The following is a 20,802-nucleotide window of genomic DNA, read 5'->3' as shown; positions in this document are numbered from 1 at the left end:
ATATGAGTAAATGCATATCGTCATTTATCTCCAAACCCAAAGCAAAACACTCATTTTACCAGAGAATTTTTAAGCTAGAAGCCGACCAGGTAAGCTCGTGTGTTCGGTTTCTATGCTCCTGCGTTCCTTCGGAGCTTCAACTCTCGTTCCGCTTCGCTTTGTGGAAATCCATCCGTTGAAGCTCTCGGCTTTGTGTTTGTCCATCATCAGATCAGTTTCGAACGGGACTTCTGAGCGGTTGCAAGTTTTGTGTGTACGGTTGGTTGTTTACTTTCTTTGGGTAATGCATATAACCGTTGATGGTGTTACAGTGTAGAGTGAAAAAGGATTCGCGCGCGCTGCTAATCTTATTCTTTTGGGGAGTTTTTGGTGGAGAATAATAATCGTGACCGTAGAGTGGAATTTAATCAAGCGTGGAATTCGATTATGTGCTTGTGTTGATGCGGAATTTTACAGCAAACCGGTGTACTGAATTACTGAAGTTTTGTGTAAGTGTTTCGTTTCTAAACATGTTTCAGGATTCAACATTGCTTATTTTGTTGCGGATAGAATCGAAGGGTGCGGTGCGGAGGTGTTCAAACAAAAATACGCGAAATAGGAAACTGAAGCGCAGGATGCTTACTATATGTATAAAGGTGGCGCGTGTTGTTGGTTATTACGGTCAATGGAATGGTTGATGAGGGGGGGGGCGGAAGTGGGATGAACTAGGAAGTGCAAGGAAGTGAAACGTGAACCACACGTAGAAAAGACGGAATATATACGTGTAGATTCTTCGCTGGTGTATGTGTGAGTCGAGGGTGGATGTTGGCGAATGGGGAAGCGTGTTTTTAGTGTTGTGTTTCTTTTTTCTGTGTTGCTGTTTGTGTGCTCAGGATATATTCCACCGACCGACCAACCGACCGCTGATGGTGGAGCACAAAAAAATCGATATCGTATTTGCAATTTTGTGTGTTCCCGTTCGTTTCTGTTTTGCTGGTCCCCCCTCTTCTCGCGACCGTATACGGGAGCCGAACGCGTGCTGTTCACGAGTACTCGTGCAAATAAAGGATACAGACAAACAAGGCATGAGTCATGCAATCCAGGGGTGCAAAAATTTACAGGATGTGACCTTCGGAGGTGGACTATGTGTCGCTGATGCATTGCAGAATATGGTGAAAAGAGTTGTGTTGGTTACTCTTCGTAGGCAATAGTGTACCGTAAATCAGTAATTTTTGAAGGTGTACAGTGTTGGACAAAACATTTGCAACTGATGTCGTACTTTGGTATAAAGCGGCAGAAAATTTGATCGTTTTTTAATTGTAACACAGAAACATTCCGCCTTCGACGGTTTAGGAGTCTAGTTTCAATCCTTAGGATATTAAGTGCAATCAACTGTTCACTAGCAGTAGTTCATTAGTCATTTTTTATTGACGAATGTAATTCAACATTTATAAAAACAAGTGCAACTATGAGCTTTCTTTTGATCTATGCTATATTTTTTTTTCTTTTGATGTTTTCTATCGAAGATCTGAAAAAACAAGTGAAAATAGTTGCATTTTAAAAAACAATTATATAGCGTTATGGTAACACTCGTAAGTCAATTAAGACAAAAGACTACACTTCACACGATCGCATATTAGACCCATAAAGATAGGAAATCCCATAGAAAACGGGACACCTATGTGACCATGGGTAGTACACTACTGTAGAATTATAAAAAAACGGATTGGTTTAAAATTTTAAATGGCTTTGAAATGATATACCAAAAATGGAAAACGACAATAACAGCTAAATGTTTGAATTTGAAATTCTGCCAGCGTACTGAAAACTAATTTGAACTTGCCGAAAACTTAATTTGAACATATGATTTCTTATCGGTTTGAAATTTTCAAAGTATAATACAAATTTATTTCTCCAGCGACGCACGTAGGATTTGTATTGCTCTATTTTTTGAATAAACAGTTCTGTGTGATTATTATGACATTTTTTGCGTTTTTCTTACTAAAAAGGGTACCATTTCGAGAAACATCAAGATAATCGACAAAATCCTACGTACGTCACTTGCTATTGTTATAAGAAATCGACTTTTTGACCGTTGACCCTTCCAGAACAAAAAAGCGCCCACGGGAAAATGCTGCACAGCCACCATCTTGTGGCAAAATTATTTGAAAAAATGTTTTTGTGCTAGTATTATAAATCTTAAGTTACAGAGATCTCAATGCACCACTTCATTGCGACAAGAAATATTCCTGAAACATGCCTAATTTGTTTTGTGTTCTACAGTGGCGTAATAGTGGTAGCCCTTACGAATTTATAAACGCTATGCCAACATACAAACGCCGGTTTTCGCGTTTCTTAAAGCATAATCTTCCGGGAGCTCCTACTCTAAAATACAGAAACCGCACAAACTAGACCCAGGACGCCATAGTTATAGGCCCCAGGGAGGTGGGTGAGCTCACTTTCTTCCTTTATTTGAACCGTACACTCAAAATTAAACATCAAACTCGCGCGAACGTTCAAAAGCTCACGTGAATATGCAGACGGCTACACGGTTATATAAATAAATAAAAGTTATGAACACGTTAGTATGTGCGAATCGTCCATGCGAAACCCGTTTACATAAAAACACTTGTGCCCTTCGCGATAATACAATTCTGAGCACGCATGGGATCATGTTTTTTTTATAGTAAGGTTTAAAAGTTTCAAAAGCCTGCCCTGTAGTGTATTGGAACTGTGTGTGATTCACGACTCACGTTCATGTTTAACCACTAAATACACTCATTACTCTTTTATCCCCCATCTTACCCACGAAACTACATTAAGGCACAGAGAACAGACGTCCATCTTCAGACTTCAACTTGTGTAAAATCTCTAACGGTTTCGAAGGTAGTTGGGATATCCAAACCAGGTGCGTTACTGTCGTCATGTTTTTTTGTGGCTGAGTTCGACAGAATTGACAGCGGTTATTCCTCTACCCAGTCAAACTAGTTCGGAACCGGTTCGTACTTCCAGCATGAATTCCAGCTCAAATGCATCAACCGATAGAGTCGGAATCGGTTGTTTTCTTTGAGCAAGATTCCATACTGAATCCATTCAGGATTTCGAACCGGTTCCGGAATGGATATGACGGATAGTTGGGATAGGTTGGTGTGGCGGCGCTAGTGCTTATCGTATATTAATTCAAATGTTTACACAAGTTTTTTAAACATTTTTGTTTGATCATGGATGTCTGTTCTCTGTGATTAAGGTGTTACTTCGTGGGGGGCTCGTTATGCTTTCGTCGCATCTCTTTCTTCTACTCTATCTCAGAGCCTCACTAGATTCATGCAATGGCTCGAGCTTTAGGCTTTGATTTAACTATCGACTCTCCTCTTGCTTCTTGTCTCCACCTATTACATCATCATTTAACTCTCGTCTCCGTGAGCCGTTTAGATACCGATTCCATGAGCCATTTAGCTCCTGTTTCCGTGAGTCATTCAGCTCCCGGCCTTATCACGATCTACTCGGATAGTCCCCTACGGTGAACTAACCCTACTTTTCGTCGGAGGAATTTCTCCCGACGTCGATACACGCTTTCTTGAGCCATTTAGCTCTCATCTTTATCGAGATCGAATCGAATATTATCCGGCAGTGAACTACCCTACTCCACCTGAGAGTTCCCCGGCAGCGGAATTTCTCAGTACCGGTTTTTGTTTCGTGAGCCAATTAGCTCCCATTTTTGTCACGATATAGTCGGAATGTCCACGGCGGCGAATCTACCCTACTGTGGATTCCCCGGCGGTAGATTTGTCTCGATATTGATGTTCGTTTCCGTGATTCATTTAGCTCCCGGCATCGTCCCGATCTACTCGATCTAGTCTCCGGTAGTAGACCTAACCTACCCAGCGGACCAGGCAGTAGGTGCTGAGGTCTGTCCAGCGATTCTGGATGGAGCATAGCTTCCTGTTTACTGGTGCCCAACGACACAGTGTTAGCTATTAGGATCATGTAATCACAATCATCTGTGCACATCTACGCCGATGATCAAGTCAATATGTTAGGACTTACGAAGTTGTAAACTTCGTCTCAAGTGTGATTATAACATTCCCACGAGAACATGAATCGGTCTCACGCGATCAAACACGTCAACAGACAAACGCTCGATCCCTTCACGATCATTTACGCACACTTATGCCTGCGATCTCGCCAACATGGAAACGGTGATTAAATTAACGTTTTGCACTTATAATTTTATAAACGCGGTCTCAGGTACAAAATCTAATATTCAAATTATTTGTAAACTAAGATTTTTTTTGCAAATGTCCGATGGAATAACAGATCGAAATATGAATGGCTTCAGCCTGTTATTTCGTTGGACCTTACTAAATATCTCAAATAACGGTACGGACAATTATGTCAAAAGTTAAAAATGAATTTTATATTGTAACATTACGAAACAACATAATAATGAATAGTAAAAACTTCCTTAAAATTCTTTGGTTCACTTTTTTGAGTCGAGTAATCCAGCAAAACGAATAAATTTAACACCTTTGTCAATTTTTATTGTCTAAAGAGGTAAAATTGAAGAAGTTCCTCATCTCATTCGCAAAAAAGATGTTCACCCATGAAAATTTAGAAGATCTTAAAAAAATTATATGTATTACAATAGATAAACATTTATTTAATGTTTTAAAGAAAAGTGCTTATAAGCCCGAAATGAAAACATCGTCTATCAATACTTCTCTCTCTCTCTTTCTGTTTCTTTCTCTCTCTCGCTCTCACTTTCTCTCTTTTTCTGAACCTGAACCTTTTCGAGCTCTAGGATATGGAAAATATTGCTTAATTTCCCTATAGGCAGATATAAAATCAATGTATAGAAAGAACAGCTCATGTTAAAAAGAAGGGAAAAATCCACAGAATGTTTAGATGAATAACAACAAATACTGTAAATACAAGATTAAATAAACAGTATTTTATTCAAGATAAATAATATTGGTTACTAATTAGATTGTACCTATGTATTTCTCTATTACGTTTATCCAGTCAAATAGAATGGGTTTTTTTGTATACTTTTAGCCAAATAATTCTAGAAATGAAATCAATCGGCCCAATGACATTCGGCAAAATGGCATTCGATAACCCATTCGGCTAACAGTCATTCGGCTAGGTGCCAATCGGCCTAATAGCGTTCGGCCAAACAGCGTGGCTTTCACTCAAATGATCGGACACCGTCAAACTGCCATTCGAACTGCTGGCGATGCAATCCATTGCGCGAGTGGCTACACGGCAGTAGATCAGTTCACGTGATTCTTCATTGCAGAAAACATGTGATACTAAAAGATAAAATGTGTCTCAGGCAATTTGATATTCTTTCTATTCAGTTTCACCATGTACGTGATGTTGTACTGATAGGATTCAAAAGTATCGGCTAACCAAACAATTTTTTCCGTTCACAACATGCGCCACTCTGTTGACTAAGACAATGTTAGGATAAAGATCCCCGTGTATCATGAAGATAACGAAGGTATGACTATATCTTTGCATGCACTCGATTGCACTATTCGCCAGTTTATGTCGCAATGCAGAAAAGTTCGTCCTTCTTGCCAGACGTTGACAATGGTGTTTGTGTGTTTAGAATGCGGTTGAAGCACCCTATTCCTTCGTGACCCTGTGTCCTGGCTCTATCCGGGCTTATACCACGCGGTGTACTTATGACAATCAGTCATTTATCAGTACTGCAAACAATCTGCATACCTTAGGCAACCTTGCGCTGGATTACCGAGCAAAAAACACCTACTACAACTAAAATAGATTTTATCATATCCAATTAATTCATAAATTGTTTTCCAATTACCAACACATGTTGAACCATCGACGAAAATTATTTACGACTACAGTCAGTACCTCTAAAACAACAAATAGCACCGTCAAAAAAATACAGGAAACGAGGAAGATAGTTTCACGACCATAATTCGCAAACTAAAGAAGCAAACCAAAGAAATCAATAACTTCCAAGACAGCAGTAATGATGAAAGTATGGACTAGACTAAAGCGACGAAGAAGAAAGTCGATTGAATGACCCTTAAGCATACTCGAGTGACGCTGAAAATGGTCCTCGGCATCGGAAAAGAATCTCCGCGCGCACTGATAAATTGCGTGCGAAGAATCCGATGGACACACATTAATAGATATTCGTTGAGTTCATGCATCAAGCCGTGTTAAATAAATATTCAGGTAGATTTTTTTTGTGGAACGGTGTTATTTTATTTTTTTTCTCAGAAAAATAAAGCAATACATAACTGTCGTTTTATTGCCTAAAGTGCGCACGGAATCAAAATGTATCAGTTCAAAATTACTGCAGCTTTTTTTTCCAGTGGCTATTTTCTATTGAAATTTTGGGTGAAATTAGTGCAGTGTGTATGGTTTACATTGTGTACGTTACACTGGCCATTGTTCAACTATAGTCATGATTCGCTGGTTGGACATTTTTTAACTGAACCGCTTTTTAGTTGGACCTCCGCTAGTTGGACCATTGCCCAACTGAAAAGCATCTGAACGTCAAAATCTCGTGTCAAATTTACTTTGACAATCAATCTGACAATATTTACAGATGTGAACAGATGCATTTACACCAGGGGGTGTCACTACTGTCATCAGCTATTGAGATATACAGACTTTGACAGTAGTCAACATATGTGGGCCTAGCCGGCTCTAGGCCCATGTCGCCCGTGCAATAGCATTGGGTTGTTTTGATTTTAACAAAGGCAGATGTTGGCTAGGACAAAATGGCTGCCTAGCAGGGGCCTGATTTACACTGACAACATCTCCTTCGGAGAGTTTTTGACATTTGTCAGTCGACCTAGGACAAGACAAGACAACTAGTAAGCGATTTCTCTAGCCAGCGTGGAGCCCAAATGACGTCTTCGAATTTGACTAATGGGATACTGTTTTCGTTACCACAGGGCCCATTTCACAGTGTTGGCATCATGATCAATGCAAGTTGTCTAATAATATAATTTGAATTCGCCAATTCTGTATCGTAAATAATTAATATATTAAATAACTCTGAATATTTCAATAAAGACTCGACATATTAATCATTTGGTTACCATTCATATATTAGTTTCCTTCCGATCGAATACCTGTCAATAGAATTCATATGAATCAATATCTTTTCGATTTCTTTTTGAAGAACATTTGTATTTATATGTGAATTTGTGACGTTAGTCTGTTAGCGTATTCAAATTTACTGTTCTCGTGTATGATTAGAATGTCACTGACCTATGTATAAAAAGAATACAAAATATATAGATGACGAGTCATTATCCAGTGTTCTGCGTTTTTATTATCGTTCTTGCTTGAGGCAGAAAATAACTCAGTTTCGGATCTAACTGCTGTCAAACTGTTTGTTTGAAACCAGTTTCGAAATATAGATTATGCATCACTGAACTGAAAACCGAGTTGGGTTCTAACCTGAAATATATTTCGGTTTCGCTCACACCACCGCTGTTTTGCAAGAACCCAACTCAGTTCCATTATAAACGTTTGTTTGAAGCAACTATCCTGGGTTAGTGTCTAAGTTCTCAATCGAAAACGACATGGAATCGGCGAAAAATCCAACACCATTTGAAATTTTTTTTTGAGGAAAAACTAAAAGACTTACAAACTTCTGCTTTTGAATTCCTTAAATAAAAAGTGCGTAGTTTGCAGACTGTTCTGTGAGTCGAATAGATTTATGAATGTTAGTTTTGTTCGTGCGGTCTGATATGATATGCTGGCCAGATTTGCTAGAAATATGTAGTGTTTGATATGGCGAAATGTTTGTTAATGAACCGGACATTGTGTATTATAGCAACATATCTAAATATGAAAAAGAAATTGGCGGCACTGCCAACATCGCTAGCTACATACACGCTCATTCATAAAAACTCAAATTTGAGTGGCCAGCCACTCAATTTCATAAAAAGTGCACGTAGTCAAAAAATGAGTTTGCCTCGTTTACTCAGTTTTGAGTTTGGGATGCTAATGTCAAATTTGAGTAGATTTTACTCAAAAAGCAAATACGGAAAATAATAATTCCGTATTTTTTATATAACAACAAAGAATCTCACCGGCACTTCACATATCATTTACCTGAACCTCCAGGCGCTAGCAATGCCTGGAAATATAATCCTTAAAGGTTTCTCCGCACGTATTCCATGTCTATCGGCGCCTCATAGTAATGGCAGAAACTACAAAAATACGAATGGATGTTTGATTTGAATATCAACAAACCTCAAAGAAACTTACCTTTTTGTGAATGATCCAAGTCGGCTCTACAACTACAGGATTTGCGGCTTGATCTTTCATAAAACTTTTAGTCAACGACAAAGTTCGTTCATTTTCTTTTGAAGTTAACTATTTTTTTCACTCGAAATATTGAAAATTGAATGGTTACTCACCAGTTGAGTTCAATCTACTCAAATAAAAACTCATTTTTTGACACATTGCTTCTATTTTTGAAATTGAGTGCTCTGAACTCAAATTTTGAGTAGTGTTGTATGAGCGTGTACAGTCAACTGTCATCAATTATTCAGCAGGGCACAAAAAAACAAGAAAACCACAAGTGAGAAGCCTTTTGTCTCGTCTTGTCTTGGTATTAAAATTTGCACAACACTGAACGCAATAACTAATGTTGGGGAGACTTGACGAAGATTTTATGGGGAGACTTGACCAAGTGGCAATAAACTGAAGTAAGATACAAAATTTCAGATATTTACTATGCTGTGGTACCTACTGTTAGTGTTAATCACGTCACAAAAAATCTCACCTCAAACATCAGTCTATATCTTTTAGTACTACTAAAAAAAGTTAGCAGTAATATGGCTGATTTCGTGACATGTGAACACGCCAAAGCAGCAGTACAATTAATCCATTAAAAAAATCGAAATTTATGAAATGCAACCCTTTTATATTTTTTACTGATACCTAAGGATCTCTACTTCATAAAAAAGGATTACAGTATATTTTATGTCATTATTTTTTGCTCTGTTGTTCAAAATTCAAAAAATCGCGAACACGCACAATACCTTTGCAAATCATATCTCAATGAGTTTTGTAGGATTGAAAACTTTTTTTTGGTCAAGTCTCTCTATGTTCCCCTATATTAGGAAACTGGAGTTATACCTATTAGCATATATATTTCGCTAAGTGTCTTGTTACAGTTAAGGTAATCGCTTTTTGTTACATTACATTGTTCATAAAATGTCGTGTTTAGGCGAAATAAAGAATAAGAAATGATAAAATGCCTGTTGATACAATTAAACATAAGTGTCCAACCGTCGCTTGTCCAGAATTGAAATAACATTTTTTTCAAGCTGAGATTTTCCGCAATAATTCAATAAACGATATATCTCATAAATTCTCGGCAGCCGACTGCCCAGACCAGTGATCGTATGATAACATTTCTGAGAGTTGCAAAGATCCGGAATTCTTGAACTCTTTATTCATTTCCTCAAGCAAAAACTCCATCCCACAGTAAACGTTGACATGCACACGGTTTCCAGAACAATGGATCTTACACTAACATTCCTTTCCTTCCCTGATGAATGTAGGAGTGTGGCAGGTGCCGTTTTTGCCATTTCAAAGTATAGAACTCTCGAGAAGTGTACATTAAGGATGGATAACTACTCCCAGGTTCCGTTCCAATGTTCATGATTAAATGTGTGTGCACCACTGCATATTATTTCCAAAGCATCATAAACAAGATTGAAATTGTTTAAACTACGACAGGTTAATTTTTGAGCAATAATTCGTGTGTCTATTACTTCGAAACCCTGTAATATTTTTAGATTTCCCGTAATCAACACTAATATTCAATCAAATTTGCTTTGTTTCTTTTTGCAGAAAGCAGCCGACATCTAATTTTGCGGAAAGTGCTGCGATTCGGTTTCTTTTGATCGTGGACCCATAAAAAAGAGCCAGAGGATTATCTGAATCTTTGGTCGAGAAGTAAAATCTAAAAAATAGTGAGTGCTGACAATTAATTTCCAACCGGAATAAATGAGGATAAGTGTAACAGTGAAAGGTACAGCAAAAATATAAAACGAATCCGTTGATTGTATTTTTTGCAAACACCTAGCAGTGAAGCCGGAGCCAGGGTGAATGAAGCAATTGGAATTGTGATCCGGATACCTATTTGTGCTGGTCGGCATCTACCATCAAATTAATAATCTGCTTTAATCACCATTTGGTACACTGCGGCAGTGTAACAGCAGCTGCTGCTAGAAACGGCGAAGAAAAAAAAGGTGAAATAACATTTTGCCAAGCTTGCACGAGCACAACAGGAAGTCGCCGAAACGAACAAATCGTACGGAACAGATTTGAGAATAGAAAAAAAAATATTGAAAGGTGAGTACCTAACCGGGCCTGTACATGTTACCTGTGAATACGAGCCTCTTTACGGCGAGCTCTACGGGAGGAATCGAATTGATCCCAGCATTTGCCCAACTTTCTTTTGCTATTCACATAGGACTAGATTAATCTCTATTGTGTGTCAACTGGGTACCGAGCAATCGGATGACGGGATTGGGTGGGGAGTGGATGTTTGATAGCTGGAAATGAAATATCTATACCTTTATTTACGGTTATAAATCTTGCGGTGGAAAATTGTTCCTCTTGTGATGAATGCATTAAAATAAATTGAGGTGGGTTTTTGTCAGGGATATTTGGGGTCAACTGAGCGGGCGCACATTTGATTGGATAGTCACCATATTTCGAGAAAATCAACTTATATTTGCTGTCATACAATTAAAATAAAATTTAATTTTGACATTTCAATTTAACATAGTGCGGCGCTTTGCTTTGATATACATAATTATCAAGGTATCTAATCTGGCTTCGTATACCGCTTGCTTATAAACAACTGGATCAACTTTCAAGCATAGAGACCACCTCGCTAATGACCTTTTCCGATGCCGGCTTGTTTCTCCCTTTCCCATTCATTCATTCATCAAATTCCGTTCTCCTATTCACAGTTTCCACCGTAAAAGTAAACAAAACATACGTACCTATCTGACGGAGGCAGGCGCGCAAGACCACAGCAATTTTTCCCATTCCGCGAACCTCGCTCTCTCTTCATCGCCACAGAGTGTTGGCGTTAGCTTTCTGTCGTCTTCTACTTGGCAGCCAGGCACTGGATCCTCAACTGGAACATGACTGTCGTTTTGGCGAAGTATTCCTCGTAACAATTCTACAGTTACACGTAGTTGCTGAATCACCTGCATGTGTGTCGTGAGGAGAAAATGAAAAGAACTATTTTCGCAACACCGGATGGAATTCGAACTTACCATCTCACCGATGTGTGCCATCGTATTCAGTGCCACGCTAATAGCAGTCATACTGAAATCTAAATGTGCCCATACTTTGTAGAAACCGTTTGACGGAGCCATGAAGTGGCAGCATAGCAACAATGAACCTCTTCCGTCGGCCGCTACTATGTATTTTGGATACATGAAAGCGGCTTTTTGGCGTCTGATGTGGTTCTTTACATAATGGTAGCCAACTGTTTGTAAAGAAACGTCTCTCCTGAAGTCCCGTTACGAGATAATAATAGGTGTATGTACAGATCCAGTGGTTTGTTTCCCACTAGTAATTGGATTAGGCGCGTTGAACATCGTTTATTTTTTTTAAACGGCTCACTTGACCCACTGTGCGTCGCATGAATGTAAGTCGGTTACTTTAGTGTTGACTACAATGACAAAGTTTTTCAAAATATTGGTTTCAGAACCATGAATTTGTTTTAATTTTTTTAGTAAGTAAACAGCTTGACGTATTTCCAGCAAACACAGGATTTCTGTGGGTTTTAGAAACAAACTTTTAATGGAAAACTTACAATTTTTTGTTAGAAATCTGAAATGATGTATTTCACAACCTTTCGTGAAACTGGAAACATTTTTAGTTTAGTTTTAAGGATGTTATAAATACATACATACATATTAGACCTCTCCACATTTTGAAACAGTTTTGAAATATACATGGGTCAGATCAAATTTTTGTTCTAGGTGTAAATTTAAGAACTTTTGCCAAAAATGGCTTAATTTGGACATGATTTAGAGGTGTCTCCAATCAAAAATCGTGTTTTTGCTATGTTTCCATAGGAAGATGACTTACACTCTGATTTAATAGGCCCTACATGCCCACATATCATCAGAGGTTGTTCCTTAGACATATCTTAACATGTTCTAACAGGTGAACATAGCTCTAATCGCAACAGAAAATTTGTTAACTAGATTTTCATATAGAAAATATATCAAAACCAAGGAAAATTAGTAGTATTTTTTCTTGGTTTTTGTGCTCTTTTCTATATAAAAATCCAGGCAACCTTTGATGATATGTGGGAATGTAGGACCTATTAAATCAGAGTATAAGTGATCTTCCTATGGAAACATTGCAAAAACACGATTTTTGATTGGAGACACCTCTAAATCATGTCCAAATTAAGCCATTTTTGGCAAAAGTTCTTAAATTCACACCTAGAACAAAAATTTGAGCTGACTCATGTATATTTCAAAACTTTTTCAAAATGTGGAGGGGTCTAATACATATACATCTAAAATAAATAACTGTCTTAAGTTTTCAAGAAACACCCTTATGTCTCACATAAACCCAATTTTCTGGCTGTTCCACTGTTTTCTGGGCAACCCCTATTTGAGTCTTCAAACAAAGAAACGATTTCGTAATCAGGAGCATTACTTAAAACAGCTGTGTCGTATGCAAATTTATTCCAGCACTCTGGGTAACCGCAAACTACACGACCTACCCGTACATACATTTGAACAAATAAAATTGAAATTGGAACCACGTGCGTCAGTGTTGTCTCCAAGTCAGGGATTTATGACCTTCGTGTCTTTGCATATTTCGCCCGCTCCATGAGCCCATTATATCTTTAATGTCTTTTATCTAGCATCGCAATAGAAGGAAGAGATTCCGAAAAATCGATTATTCCTGGTTCGTGAAGTGTTGGATTTTCCCTGCCATTACATTAGACAATATACATTTTTATTTGTCTTACCTTCCCAATCCCTTGCTTCAGAAAATCTGCAGAGATTTACACTTATACAATTAAAGAATTAAAGAAAAATGAAAACAATTGGCCACCGAATAAATCAATCCATCAAAGATTGAATGCAGATGCGGAATGACGCAAATTCAACCCACTGTTGAATGCCTCTGCATTTCTAGCTGTATCATCTGATCTTCCACCCGGTATTTCCAACTGCCTGTTACTTTTTTCTCTTCAACCTGCTCGATTCCGTAACCGGAAAGGTGGAATCATTATACTGCTTCCGGTCTTTACGAACGGCGCTTTCCTATCTAATGGTAATCCCATCGCAACCTGAACGGCTAGTGCTGGTTGTGAGAAGATGTTATCCGACACTGTCCGACTGTTTACACGTTCTTCTCATTCGAAAGCTCTCCAGATGATCTCCCTAATGACTTGCGTAATCGGTAAACGTGAACTTGTTTTAATGACTTATGCACCCTCGTTTCATTCGGACTGTCCTCACTTTCGTTGCCAGCGATGACTCACGGTGGAATTTTCTTTTTTGCTGAAGGCTGCCACAGCCGGCAGAAACCGCACCAACGTGCCACGTTCCAGTCCGTTGGATCCCAGTTCGAGCAGAGTTGATTGCGTTTTATTCCCACGGTGATGGTTAAATGCCACAACTAGATGGGCAGCACGCAATTTCAGAAAGAAAAAGGGTAACAGAAAAGGCGATGAAAGTCCTAAAATAAGACAAAGTAGCTTCGGCCGTTCCCATCAAGGACCACCGCGGTCCCGATCATATTTCACTTCAGTCTGTGGATAGATGAGAGAAATAATTAGCAGTCACTAAAGGTGGTCTCAGGAATATCGGAGCTATGCTGCTTTTTAGCGTTCTTATATTTTAAAATAAATTAGCTGCATACCATTAATTAGCAGCGGTGACATGTAGCAATATAAATAACATATATTTTTGTTGATACTTTAAGAAGTCATTCGAGTTAATTTTGATGCAACTGATTGGTGTACCTTCTAGTATATTTTACAACATATCCTGTCTGTTGACTACTTTAAAAAAAACCTTTACCCACCAAAATAGTGATTTCTCCTGAAAACGAGGCCTGATCTTAACATTTGACACGACCCTCGCCGTTCAAAAATTCATCGGCACACATGTCCAACCATAGTTTCATTCATAGGTGTCAATAGTTTTTTGACGTAGGACTACGTCTTTGTTTTCGATATGGGGGTGCACTCTGCAAATTCTACAAAAATGGTATGTAACGAAAAGTGGTCCAATTTTTAAACGCATATAATTCAGCCATCTCACGATAAATTTTCAAATTTTTTGCACAAATCGCCCCGAAATACTTCTAAGAATAGATTCCAATAGATAAACCCAAAGATTTTTGATATCATAGCATTAAAAAATTAAATAATATACAACCTTGTCAAAATATCGCGCATTAACACACAGAAGATAGCGCTTCCCAAGCCCTGTACGACGGATTGGTATACCTAGCGCGCAACGCTTCTATGAATGACGTCATCATCGACTATTTAAAGAACGGACTTGGCCAGACACGCTCAGTTCCCTGTTGAACGGCTGGCGAAGCAGATCACTGCGATCTGTTTTTTACAACCAGTGTAGCTGAGCTGGAAGTCCGTTACACTGGCTGTGGAGGGACGCTGCCCTGTGTCGTCCAACAGGCGACCGCTCCAACTGCTTCCTAAATGCCGCTGTAATGTTGCCAGTAAATTTTTGGTTTAACTAGCGCATGTATTTGCTATTTGCGCTTGAAATTAAGTAATGTAGTGGTAGTAATAAGCTTCCCATTTTGGTTTAAACGCAAGGACAGTTTTTAAAACAGGATTTGATTAATTAGTTTAGCTCATCTAAGCAATTTTATCAATTCTGTAATTTAAAAGGAATTTTACGGAACTTGGTGAATTTGGCCCCACTTGCAACTGATATAATCAACCTGCACAAAGTGTTGCATAACGCAGGGCTGTTTTTTGGAACAAAATTATGTGTTATCATTCAGCCCTTCGCTATGCAAAATCACGATTATGACAGATGGGCTAAGCGTGGCCGTTCCTTTCAATCGGGAAAGGCCGCGTAGAATTTTGGTGAAATGCGCTAATAGTGGTGGTACTAGTTGTCTCTTTCGTTCTACCCATCATCATCAGCGTTGACTCATTTTGCATTGTACGCTTGGGTTCAATGTTTGGTGTCAAAGTGTTGGTAGGTAGGGGAACTGGCGGTAAAATGAACACGTTAAGCAAAGTCATTATTTTCTAACTAATAAGTGAATGAGATATTACAATCACCTTATGTTTCTTGTTAGACATGTTTTGTACATATCTGGTAAAAATACTTCGTCATACACACATTTTTTCAAACATGATTCTTGATTTCTAAACATGTCCAAAAATGAGACATGTTTATAGCGAGTGGGTAAAATGAACATCTGGCGGTGTTAAAATGAACAGCTTCTGGTGACCTGCAAAATGTCCTGTATGTATGCAATGCGCAGCGTTGGAAAGCATTTTCCGATCAATGCTAATATCCCAACAAATCATGAGCTTTGCATACACACAGGTCATTTTGCAGGCAAAAAAATTGTCACGGAAGAATTGAATTTTCATGACATAATATTAACCATTTTACAATCCTGTGACATCGAAACACATCTACAAACTTGGGGTTATCCATGGGTATTTGAACTTTTAGGATCTGTTTGAGAGCAACTAGAAAGCTTGTTCTACACATGAGATATGATTATATTGTCTAAAATTTGATTTTTCTTCACCGGTCCGGGTGTTTTTTTCCCACACACTAAGTACTAAGAAAATAAATATTTTACATTAAGTAGTATAGTCCTACGTCTACAGTTCGTGCAACCCCATAGGGCTGCCCCTTGTAGTTTTTAATTAAACTGGAATATTTTTCAAATAAAACTGGAAAAACTTGATTGAAAAAAAAACAAAAATTGTTCTTTAATTTGAAAATGGACAGAAACCTACCATTATTTTAATTTTAAATTTCTATAGACTCTGCATTCTATGAATATCTATTTTCTATTGTGTGTTGGAATATGAGTAGGGACAAAAATCGCTACTAATAATTAACTTAATTGATCGTAATTTTGCGGCAAGAAAAATTATCGAATAGCTTTAGGTAGCTAATTTGCAATATTTAGGAATGTCTCTCTTGGTCTGATAACATTGTGAGAATCCGTTTTGACCGCCTAATCCCATTTGTTATCATACTTAGGGTACGTTTTACGCTCAGACAACAGTATACATCTATGCAGATAAGATACGAATCTACTCTGTTGGATGATTGGTTTGCCTCTCGATTAAAAATTGACAACTAAAACGAAGAAGTAACACCACTAACTCGTCTCTCACAATACGATAACAAATGAAAACAAGCAATCAGTGGCCGCAAGCAGTAGGACAATAATATGGATGAAAGCGTAAGTAAATCTTCGCATGCACTATGGAATTGGTCATGATTTGATAATACTACAGGATATTTTGGAGTCACCATAGATTCATAACACCATATTTCTCCTTAGTGGACAAAAATTTAGGTAACTATTTTTAATCACTAATGAAAAATCACACAAATCTTGTTTTCGTTTTTGGAGCTAGTGTCCGTTCGGCGTCCTGTCACCATATTTCCCGGATTCTAATGGGACGAAGTGGAAACGCAAATTCCATAACAAATTCACCAAAGTTTGCAATACTCCTTACCTTATAAGGCATATACGCATATTTTTAGGAAAGATATAAATTAGTATTAGCAGTTTAAAATTGCAAGCAAACAAAATATATTTTTTTTAAATACAGTGCAGACCCGATTTTATCAGCTTTTTGATCTGATTTTGTCAGCCTCATATGAATTTTTTTTTATGAACTCTGGTTGACGAACCAAACTAAATTCGAGTAAACACTTTCTGGAGTATACTTTTCTTCAAAGTTGTAGAATAAGCAAAAACAAAAAAAAACTTTTTTTAATTTCTCGCTGGAATACCCCCTTAAGTGAAATTTATTCCAAATAATCAGAAAGGGTTATGGGGTTACATCTAAGAACTATAGAAGAATATATTAGCATCTTCGATTAGTTTGAAAGACAGACAAAATGTGTGCCGATTTTGGCCATATCCTCATTTTATCAGCGTAAAATAAACAATGGGCTGATAAAAACGAGTCTTCGCCACACGAAGACTTCTCAGACCCTCTTCAAACTGGTCGATCCACCTTGTTTGCTGCGCATGTCTTCTTCTTGTACCTGTCGGATTAGTTTCGAGAATCAAAACCAGAAAAAAAACAAAACCCGAGATTAACCAGTTTACAATTAAAATTTCTTGAAATATTGGATAATAATTAGGATTTGTTTGAAATTTTAAATTATTTTTTCTAATACTAAGAGGAAAATATTTTGGCTATGCTCTACATCTTAAAACAAGAAATTCAGATCGATATAAAAAAATATTAATGCAATTTTGTTCAGACAAAAAAATGCAGAAAGAAATATTTTTAAAGACTAGATACACAATTTGTAATTTTTTAACAAGAACTATTATTTGATTAACAATTGAAACAAGGAGAAACACTATTAGGTTTTTTATATGGAAGTCAAAAGACACACACACAAGAGGGGCTGATTCCAACATCAATGTAGCAGAGACCGTATCACGGAAAGTGAAGAGAGGATGGACTACAATATCAGGGAATATAAAAAAAATAAACTTTAAGCTTTTCTGGCAAACGGAAGGTCACTGTCAGGGCATCATGAGTCGAATCGCCGACTGGTCTCCTTGGATCCACTTGGAACTCTATGGGAACCAGATTTCCAGGTAGCTGTTAGCATATCAACCAAAAGAGAAGAGAGAACTAAATTTGGCTGTTTTGTATAGGAGATACATATATGGGACATCTCGGACTGGAACGAGGACGAAGAGATTCGTTTAACGGAAATCTGGTGCTAGAGCACTAAGCGCAATACCAGACAACATGTTTAATGTCGCGAAAACCGTCACCAAAAACGCAGAGATTACTCTCCACGACCCCAATACGCCAGAGGTACCCAAGTAGCATTTCTAGTTTTATAGCACACTACAAGTGCATTCTAAGTTTTAACAAGGGCTTCAAGAGTGCCATAAAAGCTCAATTGTTACTATGGTAGGAATTCAACGTATAATGATTGTACATGACCAGAGATATTGCCCAAATTAAGTCCCGACCCTCATTCATCCCCTTATACGAAAGTTTGTTGTTACCTCAGGGATTCCTAAACTTCCATTGTACCATTAAATTTGTGCATCTTTTTACAAAAAATACAGTTTTTGTGCATCTTTTACCAAAAAGTACGTTGTAGCTACGCGATCTTTCATAAATACGACCTACTAATGCGTAAAGTGACCGATTTCTCATGACCATTCTAAGCTAAGTGTCCGCCTCCTCATTACTCGAATTGGAACAATGCGAAAGAACTCAAATTAAGGTAATCTGTTATTATTTTTCAGATAAAGTACTCAGGAACTCTCATGTTTTCCCCACGAAATGCAAAGAGTGCTTCCGATCAACAGTAGAATCAAACACATAACGAAGGCTCTAGCCACAAGACGAAACATTGTTTCTCTCGTTAATCCGTCGACGGACCGGTGCCAATACTCACGTTTTTCAGCTTTCATTTGCGTTTCTAGCGTCGCGTATATTCGAAACAACTCGGGCGATCCGACGTTCGTTTTTTAACTTCAAAATTAATTTACGACAAATGTTTACGTGTGATTAAAGTATTTGAACTTTAGAAAAATGCAGTTTTCTAGGGGGTAGTGCTAACTTTACTGTAAAGTTAGCACTACTATGCCAAATTTTTAAAAATAAGTGTACGACAAATTTTTGGATTTAACAACTAATTTACGACGATTAAGCGAAAATTAATCCATGTACATATCAAGGTTCACTTTTTCGTAACTTTATCCACATCAAAAAGTCCTTATAGAACCTTTTCGCGTACAATTGTAAGCAAACTCTGGTCACCACACAGTGGGAGACTGTTCACGGTTGTTCGCGATGGTATTCATTTCGTCTGACCTTTAATCGCAGTGCAAATGTCATGTGTAAAATCTGCAGAAAATAGGGACTGAAATGTAGGGACACGTGTGGTTTTTGATGTCCCATGTGGAAATTCCTGCTAGTTACTAAGATTTCCGAGACCAGGAACCACTTACTTCGATTTTTTAACAGGCACCCTTCAAGGGACACTCAGGCCGTTATGAGGAAACTTAGGAGAGAAAGTGATTTTCCTCTTTCGAAAATTTATAGGCACATTAGAAGATGTTCCCACAATGGGATGGTCAGACTATCGCTCTTTAGTTAATAAGGAAGCGTAGAAATTAGTCGTTGCCAGTGACGTGGCCCTCCTTAGAATTTCTTCTTGGAGCTCCTTAAAAGAGTGCTTCATTTTTTCCCAAACAATTTATATGCGGGATATATCGAAAGATCATGCGGATTCTCTCCACAGTAGGACGATTTTTCATGATTATATCTACATTTTCCAAAACGTGCCTTGTTTCTACAATAGGTAACTGTAGACCTAATTGTTTTCAACGACAGCAGATCATGCCCGCAACAGAAAAAAGTGAAGAGGTAGAAGAGCCCTGCTCAAAAGAACAAAATTTGTAAGAGCAGATACGGCCAATCGCTCGAAATAAGGCTGATTGAAAATAAGTTGTGTTTTTATACTCCTTGATTTTTGCAGAACGTGCAAACACCAGAATTTTTAGTGACCATAGCAACGGGTTATTGGTGGAGCCAACTCCTTACTTCGCGATTTGGGCCCCTGACTGAGACTACTCCATCAATCTCTACTTCCTGGACGGGTACGTAGATGCTTATTCGAACACGGCCGACGGTTATGTAGTTTGATTACGAATAGATTGCTGATGTTAAATGACTTATTTTTGGTCCGGAATGTATTATCGAGGGGCCGGTTGTATTAAATGGATATAATTCGCATCGAAAAGAAGATTTATCGGCATTGTGCCATAGGAGAAATATCCAAATTGACCTCCTTTGAGTCTGAAGAGATGTCGGTCGTCGGAGATACCTTCCCATTATCCAATACTATCATGCGGGCTTCAGTACTCGCGAAAAGATGGTTTTTATCGGAGGGAACGGAAAATTAATGCAACGTAATTTAAATGAATGCAGTACTTAGTTGTGGAATATTTGTAGTATCGTAATCAACAAAATAATTTTCGCTGAACCGTCGGTCATACAGCCCTTGAATAAAGGGTGTTTCCAAACAGCCACCAGGTATTATCCGGAAGTTTTCATTTTCACTTACACACACCACGTCTGAACTTTCGTCACTAGGGGTAGAAATCACTCCAAATCTTACTATCCACTCGGGAAAAAGTATTCCGCCAGTCCGGCCACCGCAGCACAATTAACACGCAAATCGTAAGAAAAATTTGGTATTTTAAACTCAACTGTGCACTTTAAACGGAAGCCAGTACCACAATCTACAACGAAACAATTCGAAAAAATAACAATTTGCCGGCGTACACTTTACCGTAAACACTGCGAATAGATAGTTCATTATTGAATTATCATTGAATCGTACTTTACATTTTCGCGCCAAAAATTAAGTGAAAACGATGACTATTATACTGAAAACGTTGAAGCAACACCAAACGATATTACATTTGCCGACGAATCGAAATTCGAGCGGAAGGTCTTGGTGTAGGCAGTCATTTCTGAGAAGGCTTTTTCAGTGACTCTGAAGCTGGTTGATACAGATG

The 20,802-nt window shown here is 38.1% G+C and overlaps 1 long non-coding RNA gene across 1 annotated transcript in view; it reads left to right on the top strand.

Moving 5' to 3' along the window:
• The first annotated feature begins 208 nt into the window (after nt 1-208).
• Nucleotides 209-20,802, top strand: part of LOC131689795 (uncharacterized) — a 130,549-nt gene continuing 109,955 nt past the window's right edge. The window contains exons 1-2 of the long non-coding RNA XR_009305473.1: nt 209-488; nt 9,844-10,347. This is a non-coding gene — a long non-coding RNA (uncharacterized LOC131689795). The remainder of the gene's footprint in view (nt 489-9,843; nt 10,348-20,802) is intronic.

The sequence above is a fragment of the Topomyia yanbarensis genome, chromosome 3 (genome assembly GCF_030247195.1).
Source record: "Topomyia yanbarensis strain Yona2022 chromosome 3, ASM3024719v1, whole genome shotgun sequence".
NCBI lineage: Eukaryota > Metazoa > Arthropoda > Insecta > Diptera > Culicidae > Topomyia > Topomyia yanbarensis.
Note: the sequence above shows the minus strand (reverse complement) of the source record. Positions and strands in the feature narration are given on the sequence as shown.